Here is a 22,634-nt window from a genome sequence, read left to right on the forward strand (position 1 = left end):
GTTATTCGAAACGTTCACTCCATTACTGTTACTATCATTTTGAGTTCATTAGCAATTCGGACTAAATCACTGTCGCAATATTTTGAGGTTCGTAGCGACTTTTACTGCATTACTTTCGCATTATATTGAGGTTCGTAGCAACTCTTACTAAATTACTGTCAGCATCACTTTGAGGTTATTCGAAACGTTCACTCCATTACTGTTAGCATCATTTTGAATTCATGAGCAATTCTTACTACATCACTGTCGCATCATTTTGAGATCATTAGCAATTCTTCCGACATCACTGTCGCATTATTTTGAGGTTCGTAGCAACTCTTACTACAAGACTGTCAGCATCACTTTGAGGTTATTCGAAACGTTAACTCCATTACTGTTAGCATCATTTTGAGTTCATGAGCAATTCTTACGAAATCACTTTCGCATCATTTTGAGATCTTTAGCAATTCTTCTGACATCACTGTCGCATAATTTTGAGGTTCGTAGCAACTTTTACTACATCACTGTCGCATTATTTTGAGGTTCGTCGCAACTCTTCCTACATGACTGTCACCATCACTTTTGAGGTTATTCGAAACACTTACTACATTACTGTAAGTATCACTGAGTTGATTCGCAACTATCACTACACTACTGTTAGCATCATTTTAAGTTCATTAGCAATTCTTCCGACATCACTGTCGCAAAATTTTGAGGTTCGTAGCAACTTTTACTACATTACTGTCGCATTATTTTGAGGTTCGTAGCAACTCTTACTACATGACTGTCAGCATCACTTAGAGGTTATTCGAAACACTTACTACATTACGGTAAGCATCACTGAGTTGATTAGCAACTATCACTACATTACTGTTAGCATCATTTTGAGTTCATTAGCAACTCTTACAATTTATAGTTTTAAAGGTTCGTTCCACCAAAATACTTTCTAATTTATAGTTTTAAAGGTTCGTTCCACCAAAATACTTTCTAATTTATAGTTTTAAAGGTTCATTCCACCAAAATACTTTCTAATTTATAGTTTTAAAGGTTCACTCCACCAAATACTTTCTAATTTATAGTTTTAAAGGTTCATTCCACCAAAATACTTACTAATTTATAGTTTTAAAGGTTCGTTCCACCAAAATACTTTCTAATTTATAGTTTTTAAGGTTCATTCCAACAAAATACTTTCTAATTTATAGTTTTAAAGGTTCGTTCCACCAAAATACTGCTTTCTGTCCAACTTCTCAGTTTTAAAGGTTCCTTCAGTTGAGGGCTCCTGGTTCTGTGTGAGGGGTTGAGGGTCAATATGGGATGATGAGGAAGATTTCATGTCACGATGGTCCTGCTAAAGTAACTGAGAGTCATGACATCAAACAATGTCATCAAATTACGCTTGAACTCTTAAAATGGCAATAAAATCTACTGGAATCATTTTAGCACAAACACTTTTATATTGATTTTGTGAGCATCATTTTTCAAACATTATAACATAAACTTTAAAAAGGGTCCATTCACGAACACTCTTACTTGAAGGTAGTCACTGATATCAGTAAACAGCTGATAAAGTTTTGTGTTCATGTTTTAATTCTCTACTCTGACCTGTGCTGAGACACTGGACCAGAGAGGAAGACCTGCTCAGCCTCCTGCATGGACCAATTCTGCAGCTCAGTGATGACGACGAGGGATTCAGCATTGAGTTCATTTTAAACTTTTTGGAGGAAACAAATGAAGGCTCACAGTCACACTGACCCAGCTACAAATACTTTGATATGCAACAGACTGGTTTCTCTTCTGGTAGTTTGTTATCAACTGTTGTCACATTTATGGATCAATTTAGCTGATAAGATGAAGGCTCCAAAGGACCAGCTGGAGATGCCGGGGATTGAACCCAGGGCCTCATACATGCAAAGCATGCGCTCTACCACTGAGCTACATCCCCTCTGTCAGAGTCACTGTTTAACTGATGCAGCAACACAAACACAGACACAACATTTTTTAAATTATTATTCTTCATTTTAGGGAAAAAAGGAAGTCAGCCTGTGATCTCAAAGGCTCTGTGATCTAGGTAGTTTCACTGTGATGTCAGCCCACACAACCTTAGACCACAGAGGCAAGTCAGGCTCCAGGAAGCTGAGGCTGCTCCGTTCTCAGTCCAATCCAGAGTGAAGGTTTCCCTCTCTGAAGCTTTCCAATCCAGCCCAGATCCTCTCTGACCAGCAGGAGTCTTTGACTAATAAATAATCATTATATTGAATGTCTGCTCATCCTCAGAATGAAGTAAAAGTATTTGTGTTCCTAAAATAATCTCCAGATGCTAAGATCAATTATTAACATTGATTGACAGCTCTAAACTGAGCCACCATCACTATACAGTTGCAACTGAAATATTGAGAAATATTTCAAGGAAGCAGCAGGCCCTCATCCGCCCCGGTCCACTTGACTGTGTCCCCTGAGACAGATGACAGCTCGCTTCTGGCAGAGGCAGTTAGGTTGAGGACCGTTGCTGATGTCATCAACTGATGTCTCCATCACCAAAGGTGACAGACAGGATGGTCATGGACATAAAACAGAGGTCGAAGAATGAGAAAGAATGGTTGTCCTGACTGAAGTTTAGCTTGAGCTTTTTAATTTGTTACTAAAGGAAGTACTGGTACAAGTAAAGGCAGGCGAACTTTCCACAAATATTCAGAATTAACTTTGACAACCAAAACATGAACCAAGACGACAAAATAGTGAACATGAAAAAGGAACCAGTCCCACCTTCTTGTGTGTTCCTGCTGAAGTAAATGTTTATGAAAATTTGTTGTGTTCTTTTTCCAAAGGTCCAGCCAGCATTGCAGGTCTCAGGAGGAGGAGCCACTTCAGCAGGATCTGTGGGACAAATCCCCCCATGGTGAGACCTGTCCAGCTCCCTGCAGCTCTGCAAGTGTTACCAACTCTTCATTCCAGCTGTTTGGTTGAATCCCATTTTTTCACCTTTGAACCTTTTGAACACTGATGAGGAGGTGAGGCTGGAGGCAAAACCACAACCTCACGTCATCTCACAGGATGAACCAAAATGCCAGACACTTCCTGTTACTGCTCTAGCACCACCTGTCTCCCCTCCATGTCTTTACCATCTGTGCAGCTTCCTGCTGTCCCTGGACCCTCACAGGTGATCGCTCCACCTGGAGCCTCACAGATGGGTTCTAACCTCCCAATACCTGCAGCCCAGCCTCGACCCACTCAGACACAGTCACCCGTTCAAGCTGGGCCTGGTACCACACTCAAGTACAGACAGAGAGAAAGAAGACACACGGGATCCTTTGAAGAAAATGTAATAAAGACAGGAAGCCCCATCACATTGTCAGTGTTTCAGTGACTGGCATTGTGAAGAGACTGAGACAAAGTCAGTTATGAATGGAGGGCTGAGTTGGAGCAGAGGGGGACAGGATCCTTGGGGTGGACTGTCTTTAGGAGGGTGAGGTGTGTGGTGGTCTTGGTGGACCCTCTGCATCTCAAGCTGAGACCACAGAGTCCTGTGTTCTTGAGTCATTGTCTATAGTCTCTGTTGTTGGAGAGCTCAATGTGGTCCCTGATGGTCTAGTGGCTAGGATTCGGCGCTCTCACCGCCGCGGCCTGGGTTCGATTCCCAGTCAGGGAATGAGTTATTTAGAGGTTGAGGGAGAGGTGATCAGGTGGTCCACATGATGGTGGAGGTGATGAACTGTGAATCCATCATGCCTCCACTCTCACCCCCATTGTAGTGTTCTTGGTTCACTCTGCCATGGCCCCATGTTGAAGGGTGACTGTCTCATTCAGGTTCAACCCTTTGTTAGACTCTATTAAGTCACTGACTCCCAAACTCTGTAATCCTCCTTAGTAGCTTTGGTTCCTCGCAGCACAGAAAGTCTGTTCACTGATGTAGGAACTGGAAAACTTAGAGCTCCGGTCTTTCGTTCCTTCCTACACTGAGCAGAACAAACACAAAACAGAGAGCAGTTCCTCCTACAGTTCTCAGAAAGTCTGAGGGCACCAAAGAAAGGAGGGAAATGCAATCAATGTTGAATTATTTTACATTTCTTATATTTGATCAAAGATAGAACTTAATAAGCGTCCATCAACCTGCAGGACAAACTCCTTCACTGTGTGGGAGGTTCAGAGTCCCTGGTTTGATTGCAGCTTTGACCTGAGCAGGTGTTCATTCTCATCTCAGTAACAGGGGACACTTTATCACAGCAGTGGACAAACATCAGCATTCATCACCCAGCAGCTCCTCTGATCAACAGAACAAGCTGAAGTATTCTGGAGAATGAGGGCATGGATCCCTCTACCTCCCACATGCTAAGCTAGCACTCTACCATTGGAGCTAAGTCCCCTTTTGAGCTTCCATTTGAGTTTTCTGTTCCCATCTCTATGGTAACGGTCAGTTTTGACCCACATCTTCAATCAGCTGTAAAATTCACTAAAAACAATTTTCTATCATCCAAGTTGTTTCCATCTCTTGGTTTCCTTGGTAGGCTTCCTTATCCATGGAAATATTGATTTGAATATTTTGTTGTGGGCCTCTGGACCTTTTTTTAGTCAGTAAACCCTTGATTTCAATTAAAAAAATGATAAAATGAACCTTTGGGTTTGGCATAAAAGTCTTTTTTTCAGCAACAGAACTTTAATATAAACACTAAATGAAAAGCAGAACAAGCCAGAACACAAACTCTGCTCTGCCGTCCTTCCTGGTTACTGGGCATGGACTGCTGGAAGGGGCATTTTCCTCAGAAAGGGACAAGACGTTCATCCACTCTCACCTCTGGCCCTGGGATGAATGTTGGTGCAAGGAGCTGCACCCATCTTTCCCAGACATCCCCAATGGGGGCAAGCTTGTCAGTTCTTGCTCCGGTGTCTCTGTCGTCAAATCTGAGGACTCTTGATGTTCGTTGAAAGTTCTGAAGTGGCCTTGTGGCCCGGAAAATATTTCTGCCTGTCGATGCGTCCCAGAGACGATCAGTGGCCTCACTGCAGGATCTGAACACTCCAGGAAGAAGAAGAACACCAACAGAAGCATCCAGGTGTCCCTCATCAATGTCTTTCCACTTGTCACCATGGACTTTTTTTCCTTTGAGGTTTGTCACAGCAATGCTGACTCTTTTTAGTGACAGTGGAATGAACAGAACCATCAACCATAAACAGCTCCAAACATGTCTTGATGTCAGTGCCTCTCGTCACAGCAAACCTTGTGATTCCAGGGCTCATTTTGATGACATCAGCAGCAGCTTCCCTGCCATGTACATCAGGAGATACTGAGCTCCAGCCAATGTTCCCTGTAGTTTTTCATGTGTCTGGTTATCCTCACAAGCTCCCTGAGCTCACTGAGGACCACTGTGAGCACTGAAACTGGGAGACGGTTCCACAGGAGGGGAGCCTGATAGCTGAAGGCTCTGGCTCCATTCTACTTCTAGAACTCTAGGAACCACCAGTAACCCTGCATCCTGGGAGCGAAGGGTTCTAGCTGGATAATAGGGGACTAGGAGCTCTGTCAGGTAGGAAGGAGCCTGACTGTTGAGGACTTTGATGGTAGAAGGAGAATTTAGAATTCTATTCTGAATGTGACAGGGAGCCATGCAGAGAAGCCAGTACAGGAGAGACATGGTCTCTTCTACTAGTTCTAGTCAACACACGGGCAGCAGTGTTCTGGACCAGCTGGAGAGTTTTCAGGACCTACTTCTTCTTTTGGTCACAGGTTTGAAGATACCTGTGGAAGTGAAAGGAAAGGCTGCGAGAGACCTGCCATACCTCTCCTGTGACCTGGGACATGATGGCAGTGGTGGGATTTGAACCCAGATGATGGTGAACTACAGCTGATCGCCATGCTAGCAAACCTCTTTTGTTTGGTTTGGTTGTTGTTTAGTGACTGTGGATGAATACACAGGAGAAGTTGAGCATGAATTTGTGTTCCCTGTTCACTTGAATATATGCAGGAGTGTGAGGTGGAAATAATACTTGGAGGAGAATGAGAGTTAAGTCTCAGCGCTATGACCTGTGCTGACACTAAAACATGTCAGCCCACAGAACAAAGATGGCAGTCCTCTGGGAGAGCAAGTACACCACACATACATGAAGAAACCCTACAGGAAACAAATATGTTGCCAGAGACTTTTACTCTGTTTTTGTTGTTTACCAAAGTACAGGATTGGAGGGAGACTGATGGTCACTGTTTGGGTCATGTGACTGAAGTCATCCAGTCACGTGACTGAAGTCATCCATTCATGTTCAAGCTCAGATAAATCCAGGCTAATTCATACCTGCTACTCAATATGGGCCTTAATTACTCTGCTGGAATTATCACTCTGTCTTAAGGGTTTTCTTCATTGTATTAAATCCACTTTAATTTCCAAGAAGTCTTCCAACTCATTCATTCATGCAAGCCACTGATCCACAAGACCTCATTGATGAGCTTCAACCTGAGACTGATTGTTTCTCGTTGGACGAGACACCCATTCAATGAGACTCATTGTCAGTCCATTGAAATCTACTGGTGTTCCTGGTGAGTTGATTTAACAACATGAGCTGACAGAATCTACGTTCAGGTAGGAACCACCACATCCAGGGGTCTGGACCTTTGAGCAGGCAGAGCCATCAAAGTAGCAGACTAAGCTAGCAGACATTAGCATTGAGAAGAAACTGATACCTGAGCCTACTTTTGGGTCTGGACCTTTGAGCAGGCAGAGCCATCAAAGTAGCAGACTAAGCTAGCAGACATTAGCATTGAGAAGAAACTGATACCTGAGCCTACTTTTGGGTCTGGTCAGGTGATGACACAATAATATGAGATCATTGTCAGACTGACGCCTGCTCAACACTGACCAAACACTACGGCATTGTGGGAAATTTCTGCTTGGCTCGCGCCCATCAATACATATGAAGAAATTTCTCCAGAATCAGAATTGACAGTGGATACAATTGAGTCCACACTGGTTTTTTCATTCTGAGTCGGGTGCAGGTGTGGACCTTCAGACACAGCCTGTGTTTGTGTTGTTCATTCAGCGATTTTTCTTTCAATTCCAATCAAAGCCCCACAGCTGCAGAAAGTGAGAGGACAAGCAGGGATGTTCAAGATGAACGCCCAACGTGGGGCTTGAACCCACGACCCTGAGATTAAGAGTCTCATGCTCTACCGACTGAGCTAGTCAGGCTACATCTGAGTAGCTTCAATAGCCTGAAGTGATCAGAGTGAGAGACGCTACAAGCTCTCCATCAGACTCACAGTCACATGAGCCATCACATGATTGATGAATGACCACAAACACCTTCATCTTTGACAAAGAAGTAAAATAAAAGGTGAACCACAGATGAGACACCAGTGGAAAAAACACTAAAGTGCTGTCAAGGAGAAACATGATTCGAGCAAACACACACACAAGTTACAGAGAGAGAACTCTCCCAGAGGGAACCACTCAAAGGAGAACCATGGAGATCATCAGGCTGGATGACCTCATCAACATGAGACAGGTGGATAGGAAACAAGCTCAGAGATGTCAGGAACATGAGATCCAAGTGGTGAGAGAGCAAGAACTGGTGAGGTTCCAGAACCAGGAGTGAGGTGAAGCCTGCATCACCCACTGGGAGCTTTTAGTCTAAGGTTCAACTTGGACTGGAATGATTTCTGGAGAGACAACGTGCAGGGAGGGAATTTGGAGATGAAGAACAAGTTCCTCTCAGGCTTTCATGGAGTTTTCAGGGGTCAAACAGACCCTCCTCTGATTGGTTGTCAGATGTGTTCTCATTGCACCACAGCCTCCAGGTTGAGGGTTCTGGTCTGAGTCAGACACATTGACTCTGATGCTGCTGAGCCTGAAGGCAGGATGAAGAAAGGAGTGTCTGAGAGAGCTTCACCAGACAAACTGTCCAGTTGAACAACAAACACTAGTCAGTAGGAATGTTGCTGCTGGGACCCTGATTCAAACCAGGGTTGCTGCAGCCACAACACAGAGGACTGACCACTAGAGGATCAGGGCCTCCTGGAGGCTGAGGTTGGAGCTGCTCTGTCTTTGTCTCACTGAGAGATCAGAGACAATTGGAGTCCACAAAGAAATCATTGAGAAATCAAGGAGAGATCAAAGAAAGAATTCTAAGATTAAAAATAGAACTCTGAGATCAAAGGTTGAAGTTCCCCAAGGTTCAGTTTTAGCTCAGACCCTCTTTAATATCTCTGTACTGCCACTTGTCGTCAGGAGACTCAGTATAAACCTCCACAGTCCTGCTGATGTCACTCAGCTGGACATCGCCGTGTCTCCCGGTGACTCAGGACCAGTTGATGTCCATTAACCTGTCATGGAGGCAGAGAACAAAACTGAGGTCTTAATTAAAGCTGGAGGCAGTGTTGTTAGGGCCTGAGCCTCCTTCTGTCCACTGCAGAAAAGTAGCAGGAGTCGTCCTGAATCCAAGGATGTATTTTATGAGAGCGGTGGGACTTGTAGTTTAGGAGGTAGAAGCCTCAGTGTGACACCAAGTGAGAATCAGAGCTGAGCCTCTTAAGAGCCCCTCCCCCGCTGCTCTCTGTCAGAGTGGAGAGGAGAGAGGATTTTTGGGGAGTTTGTTGTTTGAAAAAGGCTCATCAATCCCCAGATTGTGGTCAAAAGTTGAATGTAACATATTTTCGTCGGCATTTTTGTCAGGAATGTAGTGAAGTTATTTGTGAAGTGGAGAGAGTTACAGTGTAGACGAGAGAAGCGTCAGTTTGAGGCTATGTGTGTCTGAGGAGACAGCCTCCCATTGGTTTACATTGTAGGGTGAAAAGTGGGTCCTGGACTTTGTCATGACTCAAACAGTTTGTAGTTGGTTTCTGTTGGTTTGGTTTGCTTGACTGGTTGTTGTTTGTTGACCTTGCAAATCCATATTTAGGGTTCTGGCTTGTTCTGCTTTTCATTTTGTGTTTGTATTAAAGTTCTGTTGCTGAAAAAATAAATCCAGGGTTTAGTGACTAAAAAAAGGTCCAGAGGCCCACAACTAAATCTTCAAACCAATATTTCCATGGATAAGGAAGCCTAACAAGGTCACCAAGAGATGGAAACAACTTGGAGGATAGAAAACTGTTTTAGTTTATTTGACAGCTGATTGAAGACGTGGGTCAAAACTGACCGTTACCATGGAGATGGGAACAGAAAGCTGACACAAGAGGAAGGTTCCAGCTCTGAAAAAGGAGTTTGATCAAAATCTTGAACTGACAGTAGAAATATCCTTTTGTATGTTGACCTTTGTTGACAGAAGTCACTTTAGCTTGGCAGTGAAAAGAATGGCTGCTAGCTTGACAAAGAACTGCACAAACCAGGTTCAAGCTGGACTTTGGACCCTGGTATCTGCAACGACTCCATCAACTCCTAATCTAGCAGCTCTGCTGGGTCCAACTATTTTACAGAACATTTGACAGACCTGTGGAGCAGTGAGGACACACATGAGTGGACCTTTGCTATCTGGGTGTCCTCCAGTCACGTGACTGAAGTCATCCATTCATGTCAGTGATGTCACTTGGCAGGACTCTCATTGCCGTCTCATTCTAGAAAAGAATCCAGACTCCACCTGTCGCTCCATGATAACTGATGGACCTCTGGTTGGAGGCTGGACGATGATGTTTGGACTGGAAGGAAAACTCCTTGTCCAAATTCCATTGTGTTCAAGTTTAAAGTCCCACAATAAGAAGTAGCTGAATCTGACAGGTGGAGGTTTGGAACTACAAGATGGTGATGTTTTCTTGACTTGATGCTCTGACTGTCAGGGTGGATGACAGCTTCTTCTGCTGCTGCATCTGAGTGGCTATGATTGGAGCTTTTACCCTCCAAGGTTGTTTGGTTCCAGGGGACATTTTAAAATTCCAGTCCCCAACCTTGGCTGTTCTGAACCTCTTCTCCTGAATCACTCCTGAGCTGCAGCAAGAACAAATACCAGTGCCAACCAGATCAACTTAATGGCTGCTAACAGCCTCAGACACTTGATTTCCATCAATCTGGAGCCAAGAAGGCCCTCACCTGTGGTTCTCCTCCAGGAGGGTCCAGGTTCTGCCATTGTGGCTCCTGGTGCCACTGCCAGAGAGCCTCAGCTGCACACTGCAACATTTCAACAGGAGATTGACATTCCTTCAAATGTCCTGACATCTGATTCCAATGGTTCTGTTCCATATTTATATTTTAAAATCAATCACACAATGAAAGCTGCCTCAGCAGGTTTAAGAGAGAGAACAAGCTAAGAGATCTGAAACCAGTAAAATATGCTTTTCTGTGTGCAAACTAGTGAGGGGCATGGAAGGATATTTTACCACCAATACAGAACCCAGACTTTAGTCATGTGATGAGATGGTGACTCTGATTATGAAGTTAATGGACAAAATGTGACTTGAAAGAAAATACATTAAAAAATACTAACTAAACTAAATAAATAAATAAAGAAGCAGCACAAATAACGTTTTCTTCTGCACAAATTTACTGGTATTAGACTGCATTTTTGGTCAATGAGTAGATGAAAGAGTGTCACATATATATTATATACATGTGAGACATGCACGTGGCTTTGGACAAATGCTCAATGAAACTGTAGGATTGTAGAATTATTTAAACGTTCCAAGTGGACTGTTTCAGGTTTCTAGAAGACACTTCAGCTCTCATCCAAGAGGTGTCTGCAGTTTTCTTCACTGATGGGAGGATTTTTGCTCTGTGGGGGCGGGACCTTCTCCAGAGGTGATTGACACATGTGAGCTCTGGGTGTCAGAGTTGTTTTGGTCAGGTTGTGAAAGGGAAGTTGACTCAACTGGTGTCTGTCAGTTAAAAGCCTCACAGTAATTCCAGAATCTAGGAGTAGAAACCAAAGTCTCCTACGACGAGGATGGGATTGGAACCCACGCCTGCAGAGCTCAATGGATCAGCAGTCCATCACCTTAACCACTCGGCCACCTCGTCTCCTGACCACCATGATGTGCTGCTTTCTCTGAGCCTTTGAAACAGCTGAACTCTTTGGAGCCCATTTGTCAGAAATGGACCCAGCAGGAGCCACTGAACACAACTCTGACATCATCAGGCTTCTTCCCAGCAGCTTGGTGCTCCAGAAGGAAGAATCCAGACCATCGCTACATCATCAGAGTGAACACCAGCTGATGTTGACCAGTTTAACAAGCCTTTGACTGCTAAATGACATCCAAGCTCAGATTCTCTTGTCCTGGTAGAACAAGTCAATGTTGAAGAAGATGAGAGCACCAGTCTCTTTCATCAAGGAAACAAGCCTCCTATCACTGTCCTATGCAGAGTTTCTTTAAAAAAAAAGTGAGACAACCTCAAGATTTTCTGTTTCCTCTTGTAGGATTTTGCCACAGAGAATCAGAGCCAATCAAAAGCTTGTTGGACTTTAACGTTGCAGGACTGAACAAGTCATGACATCATCAGTTTTACCTTCACAGGTGCTCCATTTACTTTACTTTCAATTTTACAGAGGTAGAAGCTGAAATCAAAGCTGTCTGTCCAAAGAAGTGAAAGCTTCCCAGGTTGTGATGTTCTGGTCTACAGACTCTGTCTTGTATGGAGCTTCAGTCTTTAATGAAAAGACTCCTCCATTAATAACATCACTGTGCCTCTGCAGTGAATCAGTCACTCCATCCATTTTCTGTACCACTGATTTGTTAAAGGTTATGGGGGGGTGACATTTGGTGAGAGCAGGGTTCACCCTGAACAGGTCACCAGTCCTCAGGTCCACTGAACAGGTCCCCCATGTGGGATGATGGTGTTGAAGGCAGAGGAGAAGTCCAGGAAGAGAAGGTGGACATAGGAGTTCCTGCTCTCCAGATGGGTGAGGGCTGTGTGGACCACTGGTGAAATGGCGTCATCAGTGGAGCGGTGTTGCCTGTAGGCGTACTGGTGGGGGTCCACAGAGACGTCGATGGAGGCCTCTATGTGGGCCTTGACCAGCCTCTCAAAGTACTTCATGACTACTGGGGTGAGTGCAATGGGTCGGTAGTCATTTAGGCCTGTCACTGTGGAGCACTTGGGGACAGGGACAATAGTGGCAGTCTTTCGGCAGGTGGGGACAGGTGACAGCGCCAGTGAGGTGTTGAAGGACCGCGAGACTGTTGATGTTTTTAAAAGGAGGCTCAAGACTCCCCTTTTTAGCTTAGCTTTTAACTGACTTAGTCTCTCTTATCCTTTCATTTTATCACGATATCTTATTGTTACTTTAGTCTTTTAATTATTTTATTCTACTTTTTTATTAGTTCTTAAAACTTTTAGATTTTATATATATTTTATGTCATTCTGATACTTTAATATCATTGTAATTTCTGTTCTTTCCTATTCTACCTTCTTTGAGTCTTTTAGTTTTTAGCTCCAGTGTTTCCTGGTGGGGGCCCTCCACACTGGGAGGTGTGTCTGGTCCGCCCACAGGGGCGTCGTCCTTGGGATCGTCCAGGCCCGGAGAGCTGGGGGGCTCTGCATTATATGTGGAGTGTACCCGGTCTGTCCGGGTCGGGGGGTCTGGGTGGCGGCGCTCCCTGTGGTTGTGGGCTGTGGCACCTCCTGGTGAGGATGGCCCCCATAGGTGGTCTTTCCTCACTAGGATTTTCAGTGCCCTGCCATGTTCCTACTGACAGTCAGTGTGTGTATGTGTGTATGCGTGTGTGTATTTGTGTGTGTGGGGGGGTGGTGTGTGCATGTATGAGGTCATGTGGGTTGGGAAGGCCGGGTTCTTAACATGTATTTATTGTATTGTTTTATATTTTATTGAATGTTGCCTGTTTTCTCTCAGTTCTGTGAAGCACTTTGTGTTGCAGTCTCTGGATGAAAAGTGCTGTACAAATATAAATAAACTAAACTAAAGCAGACGGACGACTCGAGAATGAGAGAGGAAAGAGTAAACAAAGCAGACTCTTTTGAGGTCTTCTCCTTGGTTCCTTCATTTTTTGAGAAGACACTGGACTCAACTGCTGTCCATGATTCTGGATTGTGTTGATCGCGTTGTGAACGAGGATTTGGCCAGGTTTTGTAGGCGGGATCACTGGTGTGCAAACACACCTGACGCTGTGGAGAAAAGATGGCGAGCCACCCACAGGAGAGAGAGAGTCGGAGTGGAAAATGGCGCTGCAAACCTCACCCACCCAGGTGACACTGACCCTGACGGTGGGATTGTGGTAGGACAGAACTGACAGGTTTCACAGAGACACCTTGAATTTCTTTTGGACTGATAACGGACTGAACGAAAAGACTGGTGATGAACGGGAGAGACTCTGATCATTGATTTGTGAGATTGAGTTGTAAATTGAAATACTTTGGCCCTGAGTTTTATTTTTATGACTTTGTTTTGTTCACGTTTCCTGATTGTGTGCCAAATCGGTGTTACATGAGTGGGTTGTTGAAAGGGAGTTCAAGCTTGGATAGAGCCGGTGAAACAACCCAACAGGAAGAGGGAACGTAGAACTAAAACTCATAAAAAGGCTGAACCAAGATCAAATGAGAACCTAGACTGAGGAAACTCAAATAGACACCGTGAAGTAAACAAACAATCATAGAAATCCAGCCACCAAATTTAACCTCAACTCAAATAAGTCGGGTTAACTTCAAATAAGACTCAAAAGAGGTCAATAACCTGATTCTCCTGAGGTCTGGTTTCTGTCTGTTGGTTGGAGGGAGACTCCTTTATTGAATGTGTGTGGATGTAAAGGGTTTGGTACCAATAGTTTTTGTTTTTCTGACATTTTCTGTCTATAAAGAAGTCGGCAGTTTTATTCACTGACTAGTCTGTGGTCTGTTATTCTTACATTAGAATCAACCACTCACATGAGCCTAAAATCTCTGGTCCTCCACCTGAAGTGAGACACATGGGAACTTTGACCCTCATCAACCATGCAGGGAGGAGTTCTCAGAGTCTGATTGTGCTGATGAATCATCAGAACTCTCCATCACGCCGTGACGAGGACATCTCAGTGTCAAATCTGTCATTTCCTGCTGCCAGTAGGTGGCGCTGTGGTCACTGCTGACCTGTAGATGTGTTCAGACTGGGATGTTGATCAAACCTGGAAGTTTCAAACAGATCTGACAGGTGGAGAGGATTCAGAAGAGTTGAAGCTTCATTTTAGTTGGAGCCTGAAAATGAGGTGAGACTGAGGGCTCCCAGGAGTTGCAGGTAGGTGCTGCCCCCTAGTGACCCAGTGGAGAACAACATGTAATGACGTGAACGTTCTCCATTTTTCCAGTTCTTGACTTCATTCATCCTCAAACTTCTTCAAGCTGGAAGAGAGTGAGATCATTTAAAGTAGAGAGTAAATAATCAGCATCTCATCACTCATTTGTTCTCTGGTGGTGACCTCACGACTCAGCAGTGTGACATCACACATTTCGCTGATGTCATCCTCAAGTGTGTCACTCAGTTCATGCAGCCTTCATTGTTTTATTTTATTATTTCCTTTCACTTTGATCTTCACAAAGACAAAGTGCGTCTGATGGAGGCACCACTGATAGAGTGGAATGTTTCCATGTTGCCATGACAACGTGAGGCCCCTCACCTCCTCTGTTCCTTCTGCCGGTCGGCGTCAGAAGAGCAAGATGGCTGCTTCTCCATCTGGGTGGATGAGCAGCTCCTCCCATCTCAGGCAGACGCTCCCTGGCTGCATGTCAGCAGCTCCTCAAAGCTCCTTCTGGTTTCTTTGCTCTCCTGATGCTGCGCTGGTGGATTTGTCCACCTCTCACTCTCCAGGGTTCTCAGCCTCATGTTCTCTCCCTCCTGTTCCAGCTCCTCCAAGTTTCCAGTGGAAGTTTGGCTTTTGTTTGCTACTTTGTCTTTTCTCCTCTGTTGGTGCTTTGAGTTCCTTTGTTGTTCTTTGTCTTTTCATCATTCAAGCCTCCTTTTGTTGAACGCTCCTCTCCCCCGTCTGTATTTGGGTCCTGTTCTCCTCCACTTTGGCCAAGAAGGCGGCCCAACAAGAGTCACCAGTGATGTCACAGCTCCTGGATGCCCCGCCCCTTCATCTGGTGCAGGTTGTGTGATGTCACTGAATCCCACTCAGACCAGACCAGTCAGAGATCAGTGTGTTTGTGTCAGTGATGTCATCGCTGCTGACGTCACAGCCCTCCATCCACACACGCCAGACTGAGGTGGAGGAGGTGATGTTGGGGTTTTCAAGGTCTTCGTCATGAGTGGGAGGGGCTGAGCTGGTGAATGATCAGCTGACCTGGTCTGGGCTCAGTTCAGATGTTGAGCCACTGCTGACTGCCGTTTGCCTGAGGAAGACCCAACGTTCCCCTCAAGAAATGGAGGGCAGTTTTTAGTGCAGCGTTCATTCTGGTTGGAGTTTTCCTTTCCTTTGCCCTGCACCTCTCTGGTGGGGAGGTGCTCCCTGTTGACGAGGACTCAGTGGAGAAGACTGGACCAGGACCTTCACTGGTTCAAGGAGCACCGAGGCAAAGGGAGGCCCAGACCAGCAGCCAGGGTGACCAGTTTGAAAACCTGCTCCTCTTCCATGCTGACTTGTTGGTGTCTCCTCTTTTATTCCTGAGTGATTTTAATCTCAGCTCTCTGAACCTGAATGGAGCAGAACCAGGAAATCATTGCAGGAAATCATGGAGGAGAAATGAATGAATGAGACTTCCAGTCAAACTGAGACAAACGTCCAGGTTTGGTCATCAAAGATATCTGACATTCATCAGTAGACTGACAAAGATGCTCATTATTATTGCAGCAGATTAAACTAGAGAATAAACAGGGTCTCACTTTGGAAAAAAATATTGCAGTATATTTTTGTTTTATCAGAGAGGCTTTAATGTCTGTCTTTGATGTCTAAACTCTGACTCTGATGTCATTGGTGGTGACTGAATTCTACCCCCTGACAGACTGAAGGCTCATATTGGTGATGCAGGTAGGTGCTGCCCCCTAGTGACCCAATGGAGAACGACATGTAATGACATGAAGATTCTACATTTTTCCACTTGTGAGATAAAAATACCTCACAGCAAGAAGGTTCAGGGTTCCAGTCCCGGCTGGAGCACAGGATCTTTCTGTGTGAGTCTGCATGTTCTCCTGTTCCTGTGTGGGTTCTCTCTGGTACTCCAGCTTCCTCCCACAGTCCAAAGACATCAAGAGGGGACGAGGCTGATTGATACTCTAAATTGACTGTAGGTGTGACTGTGAGAGTGAATGGTTGTCTGTCTCTATGTGTTGGTCCTGTGATGGACTGGTGACCTGTCCAGGGTGAACCCCGCCTCTCACCTGTAGACTCTGCGATAGGCTCCACCCCCATGACCCTGAACAGGAATAAGTGGAAGACAATGGATGGATGGATGTTGGAAACGACTGCAATACAGTATATAAATATTCTAGTTCCATACATGGGAACCTGGTTCTTCTGCTCTTTAACATCCTGCAATAGGAATGGACCGTCTATGACAAAGTATCAATAAATCTATCAAGGAGGAAGAAGAATTCTGATCAAAGAATTGAAGTCAATCTGGAGATCAGTTGATCTCTGGAAGGAGGAGGAGGAGGCATCCTGTGCTTTTATCTCTCTGTTCATGTTTCCTGCTGAGTGTGTGTGTGTGTGTGTGTGTGTGTGTGTGTGTGTGTGTGTGTGTGTGTGTGTGTGTCCCAGCTGCAGCAGTCAGTTCAGGTTCCTTCAGTGTGACTGAGGGAGGTTTCTGTCCGATGGTTTCTCCCAGTGTGAACACAGCCTGACTGCTGATGCTGTGCCGACTCTGACAGTGGTTCAGTTTTTCTCAGTGGCTTTGTTGCTGCTCTCAGATCAGAATGAAAGTTCTCTCAACTCTGAGTTCAGCCTCCACAACATCGAGTCACTTGTTTTTCCTTCCTTTGATCAAATAGCGAACGCTTTTGGACGAGGAGGGAGGAAACCACGGCGTTTCACTGCTTTACATTTAGAATCTCACGCCAAGCCGGAGAAGCAGGTCCTGAATCAGTCACGTGGTCACTGCCGGCTGAAGAGGCTTCGGACGTCACCACATACGTCATCAAAACGCGCTTCACAGAACGAGACGAAGACGCGGGAGGTTTTCAAACAACAAGGAAAGAAGGAGAAGTCCGTGAACCCCCGGCCTCGGTCTTTGTCTCCTGAAGGCTGAGTGGCGCCGGTAGAACCTCAACATGTGCGCCGCGCAGCTGCTGCGGGTGTCGGTCCAGGAGCGGATCCTCGCCGCCGCTGAAGACTTCCTGCTGCAGCTGGGAGAAGGAGACTCAGCGGCTGGAGTCCCGGTGCTGAGAGCGCTGCTCACCGAGCGGCTGGCGGCGGCCGCGGAGCAGATCGTGGCTCTGCTGGAGGAAACCGTGGCGGAGTACGAGCGGGAGAACCGCCGGCAGAGGTTGCTGCTCGATGCCGTGCTGAAGCCCCGAGTCAGGCTGGACAGAGCAGGTGAGTCCCCCAGGGACCTGCTGCATTGTTCCCAACATAAAGGGAGGTTTTAGTAGCTCAGGAAACAAAGTCTAGGAATTCTAGCTGGAGCTTCATCAGACCAAGTGGTCCAGACCAGCTGGAAAAACCCCTGAGACAAAGTCAAAGAGCAGGCAGCACAATGTTGGTGGGACTCAGTCAGCACACACACACACACACACACACACACACACACACACACACACGTGTCAGCAGTCTCTCTGTCTACTGCAGCAAGTCACATGATATCCAAATGAGTCCCGTCAGAATGAACCAATGTTACAGTCGATTTAGGGGACAAAATCCAAAGGCAAACCTCCTGCAGACACCAGTGAAGCTCTGTTGTTTCATTTCAATGCAGTTTCAGTCCAGATCAGTGAGTCCAGAGTTGCTAGCTTGACAGCTAAACATGAGCATCACAACACTCAGCAGGACCATAGCTTTTCTTTAATCTCTTCTTTTTAATCCTCCCTTTTCTTTCTCACCTGTCTTCATTCTTTTTGACAGTTTTTCCACACTATCATCACGTTCAAGTCAAGTCAATTTTATTTGTTTGAACCAAATCACAACAAAGTTCTCTCATGACTCTTTACTAGTAGAGCAGGTCCAGCACCAAACTCCTTCAATGAACCTCCACCCAACAGTTCTCCATCAGCAGCACATCCTGCAACAGTGGTGATGAAAACCTTCCTTTTAACAGGCAGGAACGTCGAGCAGATCCAGGATCAGTGGGGACGGCCTTCTGCTTTGACTGGTTGGGGGGAAAGAGAGCAGGAGAGCAGGGCAGAGACAAAGACAGAGAATGGAGGAAGACAGATATGCAGAAGGAAAGAGAGGGACAGAGATAAAGAGAGAGAGAAAGGAAGAGACTGATGGACAGACGGGGACGTGAGCAGGTGGAGCTACGGGTGGCAGCTTGAGCCTCTTCAGGTCTGCAGCCTCCTCAGCAGCACCAGGATCTGGGATGAGGGGAGAAGAGGAGTTAGTAATGTGTGTGATTTATGTATGACACATATAGGAGGACAGAGAGGAGGAGAGAGAAGCCCAGTGCCCAGTTCTGTGTTGAGGGAATGCGTTGCTCTGCAGCTCACCTCCAAGCTGCTAGGGGGTGTGGCTGTGTCTTTCTATGGTTTCGGGGGCTCTTGTCAGATTCCAAAACAAAACTATTTCCAACAGAAAGTCCAGTGCTTCTCTTTGAACGACTTTGTTTTCATGAATCAAACTTAAAACCTTGAACATGAAAAACACGACTTGTGGCCATTTTCTTCCGGAGACGCACATTTTGTCGTGGAGGTTCTTCCACCTCTAAATGCATTCGGCGACTCCTCTGAACGGACCAATCACAGTCCTTGATGTTCACGTCACGACGTGTCGACACAATGAATAGTCAGGACATTTTGGAGGTGCACGTCTGCTGCGGCGTAGGGTCCATGTAGGTCTGCGTCGACAGTGTAGGTACGGCGTTGATGCCATGCAGAAGCATAAACCAGGTTGAAGCCTACAGCAAAATATCGAAGGGCCGGTTTAAGCTGTCCTAACTATAAGTTTGATCAAAAAGGAAGGTCTTGGGGGGGGGGGGGGGGCATCCCGGACTCAAACCGTTCCACAGGAGGGGAGCCTGATAGCTGAAGGCTCTGGCTCCCATTCTACTTTTAGAACTCTAGGAACCACCAGTAACCCTCCATCCTGGGAGCGAAGGGTTCTAGCTGGATAATAGGGGACTAGGACTGCTTCACTCAGCCTTGCCGTGTCGTGTGTGTGTGTCAGGCTGGCCCAGGATGCTGTGCATGTTGCTTCTTTTTTGACATTAAGATGTAGGCTGACACGGATATTATAAAGGCCTACTTTAAAAAAAGAAAGATTTTTCTTGGCGACCTTGGGTTGGACTGGCCGTTCAAGAATTGTCCATTTGTCCCATTATAGACACTAACATTCCAACGAGTGAATGTGATTATGAATGGACCAAAACCATTCAGCAGAGGGGACCTATGACCTTTGACCTGGGTGACACAACGTTGATCCAAGCATCTGAAGCCAGCGTTTCTGTTCCCAGTTTGCTGACTGGTCGTCAGTAGCAGGACGTCTCTTTTCATTGAGTTGATTTCTGTTTCTGTCTGTTGCTCCGCTGTTTCAGAGTCAAATGAAGAGATTTCTGATGTTGCTGTTTGTGTCCTGCAGATGTGGAGCAGCTGCTGGTGATTAAAGAAGAGGTTCCCCCTGAGCTGCAGGACCCAGAGCCCCCCCACATTAAAGAGGAGTGGGAGGAGCTCTGGACCAGTGAGGAGGGAGCGCAGCTTCAAGGGCAGGAGGAGGCTGATATCACCACGTTCCCCTTCACTCTGGTCCCTGTGAAGAGTGAAGGGGACGAAGAGAAACCTCAGTTCCCACAGCTTCATCAGAGTCTAACTGAGGAGAACTTGAAAGAAGAGTCTCTGAGCAGGAGCCCAATTCATCCTCTGAAAACAGAAGCTGATGGAGAAGAGAGTGGAGGACCAGAACCAGAACCAGCCAGCAAGGTAGATCCAGATACACTTGTACAACCTAAGACTGAAGACCAGATGTCAGACTCTTCTGAAGCTGAGACTGAAGTCAGTGAGGATGATTGGGTCAGACCTGATAACACGGCCACCTCTGAGCACAAGGAACCCTTTGGCTCAAGGAGGAATTTGCTTCAGAAACTGAGCCCAGGACAGGAAGTGAGTCATTGCAGCTCAAAAGAGCAAAAACTAAAAACTGGAAGAGAATCAGAAATCATCAGGAACGTGACCTTTGGTCCTTCTGAATCTGAGACAGAAGTCAGTGAGGATGAGCGTCCATTTAGGTGCTCAACATGCAGTAAAGGTTTTCGTTACAGAAGTAGTTTGGATACTCACATGAGAACACACTCTGGTGTGAAACCATTCCCATGCTCAGTGTGTGGCAAAAGATTCTCAGAAAAGCGACATCTTAAAACGCACATGAGAACACATACTGGAGAAAAACCATTCCCCTGCTCAGTTTGCGGCAAAAGATTTTCTGTAAAGGGATGTCTGAATAGACACATGAGAACACATACTGGAGTGAAACCATTCCCATGCCCAGTTTGTGGTAAAAGATTCTCAACGGGGAATCTGAAATCACACATGAGAACACACACTTTGGAGAAACCATTCCCCTGCTCAGTTTGTGGCAGAACGTTTTCAGAAAAGGGATGTCTGAAAAGACACATGAGAACACACACTGGAGAGAAACCTTTTCCATGCTTACTTTGTATCAAAAAATTTTCAGAAAAGGGATGTCTGAAAAGACACATGAGAACGCACACTGGGGAGAAACCATTCCCCTGCTCTGTTTGTGGCATAAAATTTTCAGATAAGGGATGTGTGAAAAGACACATGAGAACACATACTGGGGAGAAACCATTCCCTTGCTCAGTTTGTGGCACAAGATTCTCAGTGAAGGCACATCTAGAATCACACATGAGAGCACACACTGGGGAGAAACCATTCCCCTGCTCAGTGTGTAGTAAAAGATTCTCAGAAAAGGGACATCTGAAAAGACACATGAGAATGCACACTGGGGAGAAACCATTCCCCTGCTCAGTTTGTTGCAAAAGATTTTCAGAAAGGGGATGTCTGAAAAGACACATGAAAGTGCACACTGGGGAGAAACCATTCCCTTGCTCAGTATGTCATAAAAGATTCCCAGAAAAGGGACATCTGAAAAGACATATGAAAATGCACACTGGGGAGAAACCATTCCCCTGCACTGTGTGTGGCAAAAGATTCTCAGAAAAGGGATGTCTGAAAAGACACACGAGAATGCACACTGAGGAGAACCCTTCCCCTGCTCAGTTTGTGGTAAAAAATTCTCAGAATAGGGACATCTGAAAAGTCACATGAGAACCCACACTGGGGAGAAACCATTTCTCACGACTTGGCTCTGAAGCAATGGCAAAACAGTGGGAGATGTGGGTAGGAAGCCAAATAATGTTTTTTTTAACCAAGAAAACAACAACAAAACAAAATAGAACAAAAAGAGCCATGGGATTTGACAGGCAATGGAGTCAATGTTATGGTTGCATGAGTGTAAGGGAGCTGTAAGGAAGAGATGTTGGCTGCTGAAAATGAAAGTGACAATGGATGAGGAGGAAGAGCGGCTCCTGGCCGGCAAGGCGGGTTCTTTATGAAGAGAGCAACTAACCAACTAGGAGGAATGAACAGCTCCCCACTCTCCAGCTCCCTGCTGCAACACAAGAAACATCATGAAAGACATCAGCCAAGGGACCATCACACCCCCCTACAAGAACAGGGTCCTGAAGGGAATCCCGCTACCAAAATACCATGAATGTAATTTTTCTTGAATCCCAAAATGATAATTCACTAAACCTCTAAAAACCATATACGTCCCCCATTGGACTGCTCAGATAAGGTCAAACTATCAGGAGGGGAACCAGTGGCCTGCTCCGGTGGTCCAGCATCTCTTGTTGCAATTTAAGAGGCTAGGAAAAGACAAGAGGAGAACCAGAGAGAGGAAAACCGGTCACAATCAAATACCACACTGAGGAACTCTAGACAACACGTCCACCACCACTTTGTTGGTCCCCTTCACATAGCGAATATCCAGTATGACTGCAGGAACAGAGACCACCTGACTGGTCTCTGGTTGGGACACTGCAACGAATGAAGGAAGGTGAGTGGATTATGGTCAGTGGAGACAACGTGTCTACATGGAGAACAATGATGAGAACACACAGCTGAGAGACATCAGTCTTGCTGAGTTAGTTAACAAAGCTCCTCAGGTCAGGAAAACTTGAGACGACGCAACAGAGAAACTTCCTTTGTCCATCCTGTGTTGTGTGACTGAAGCTGAGGAGAAACTGAAACTAATCATGGTGGTGGAGGCCAGACATGAAGGTTGTGGGTGTAAAGAGTTTTTGAAAGCAGAAGGGAAAACACATCAGGAAAGAGACAGGATGAAGCTGAAATCATGGAGCCACCATTGGACAGGAGGGTGTGAGGGCTGATCTGATTTCTCTGAGGTCACCATCAAAGATCCACTTGGCACCAAGTACTGATCTTTATATTGATGTATTGATCCCTGATCAAACACTGAATTGTCTTTGAGATGTGTGAAAATAAATGAGTGGGCGGAGTCTCTGATATCAGTGATGTCATCCAGCTGATGGAGAAATATGTGACATCAGCTGGAGCCTCCGGTGAAGTACCTTTAGTAGTAGTACACATGCAGTATACGCTCAGTACCGGCTCCTACACAGACACAGCGAGCGCTGCTT

The 22,634-nt window shown here is 45.7% G+C and overlaps 3 non-coding genes across 3 annotated transcripts; 1 reads left to right on the forward strand and 2 right to left on the reverse strand.

Annotated features, from left to right (window-relative positions):
* Positions 1 to 1,849: 1,849 nt before the first annotated feature.
* On the reverse strand, positions 1,850 to 1,921 carry trnaa-ugc (transfer RNA alanine (anticodon UGC)). Its single transcript has one exon. It is a non-coding gene; the product is annotated as a tRNA-Ala (tRNA).
* A 1,632-nt stretch (positions 1,922 to 3,553) lies between these two features.
* On the forward strand, positions 3,554 to 3,625 carry trnae-cuc (transfer RNA glutamic acid (anticodon CUC)). Its single transcript has one exon. It is a non-coding gene; the product is annotated as a tRNA-Glu (tRNA).
* Positions 3,626 to 7,078: 3,453 nt separating this feature from the next.
* trnak-cuu (transfer RNA lysine (anticodon CUU)) lies at positions 7,079 to 7,151 on the reverse strand. Its single transcript has one exon. It is a non-coding gene; the product is annotated as a tRNA-Lys (tRNA).
* Between the last annotated feature and the right edge of the window lie 15,483 nt (positions 7,152 to 22,634).

Source organism: Aulostomus chinensis, chromosome 1, assembly GCF_037954235.1.
Source record: "Aulostomus chinensis isolate RoL2024-O1b breed Wild chromosome 1, RoL_Achi_v1.0, whole genome shotgun sequence".
NCBI classification, from domain to species: Eukaryota; Metazoa; Chordata; class Actinopteri; order Syngnathiformes; family Aulostomidae; genus Aulostomus; species Aulostomus chinensis.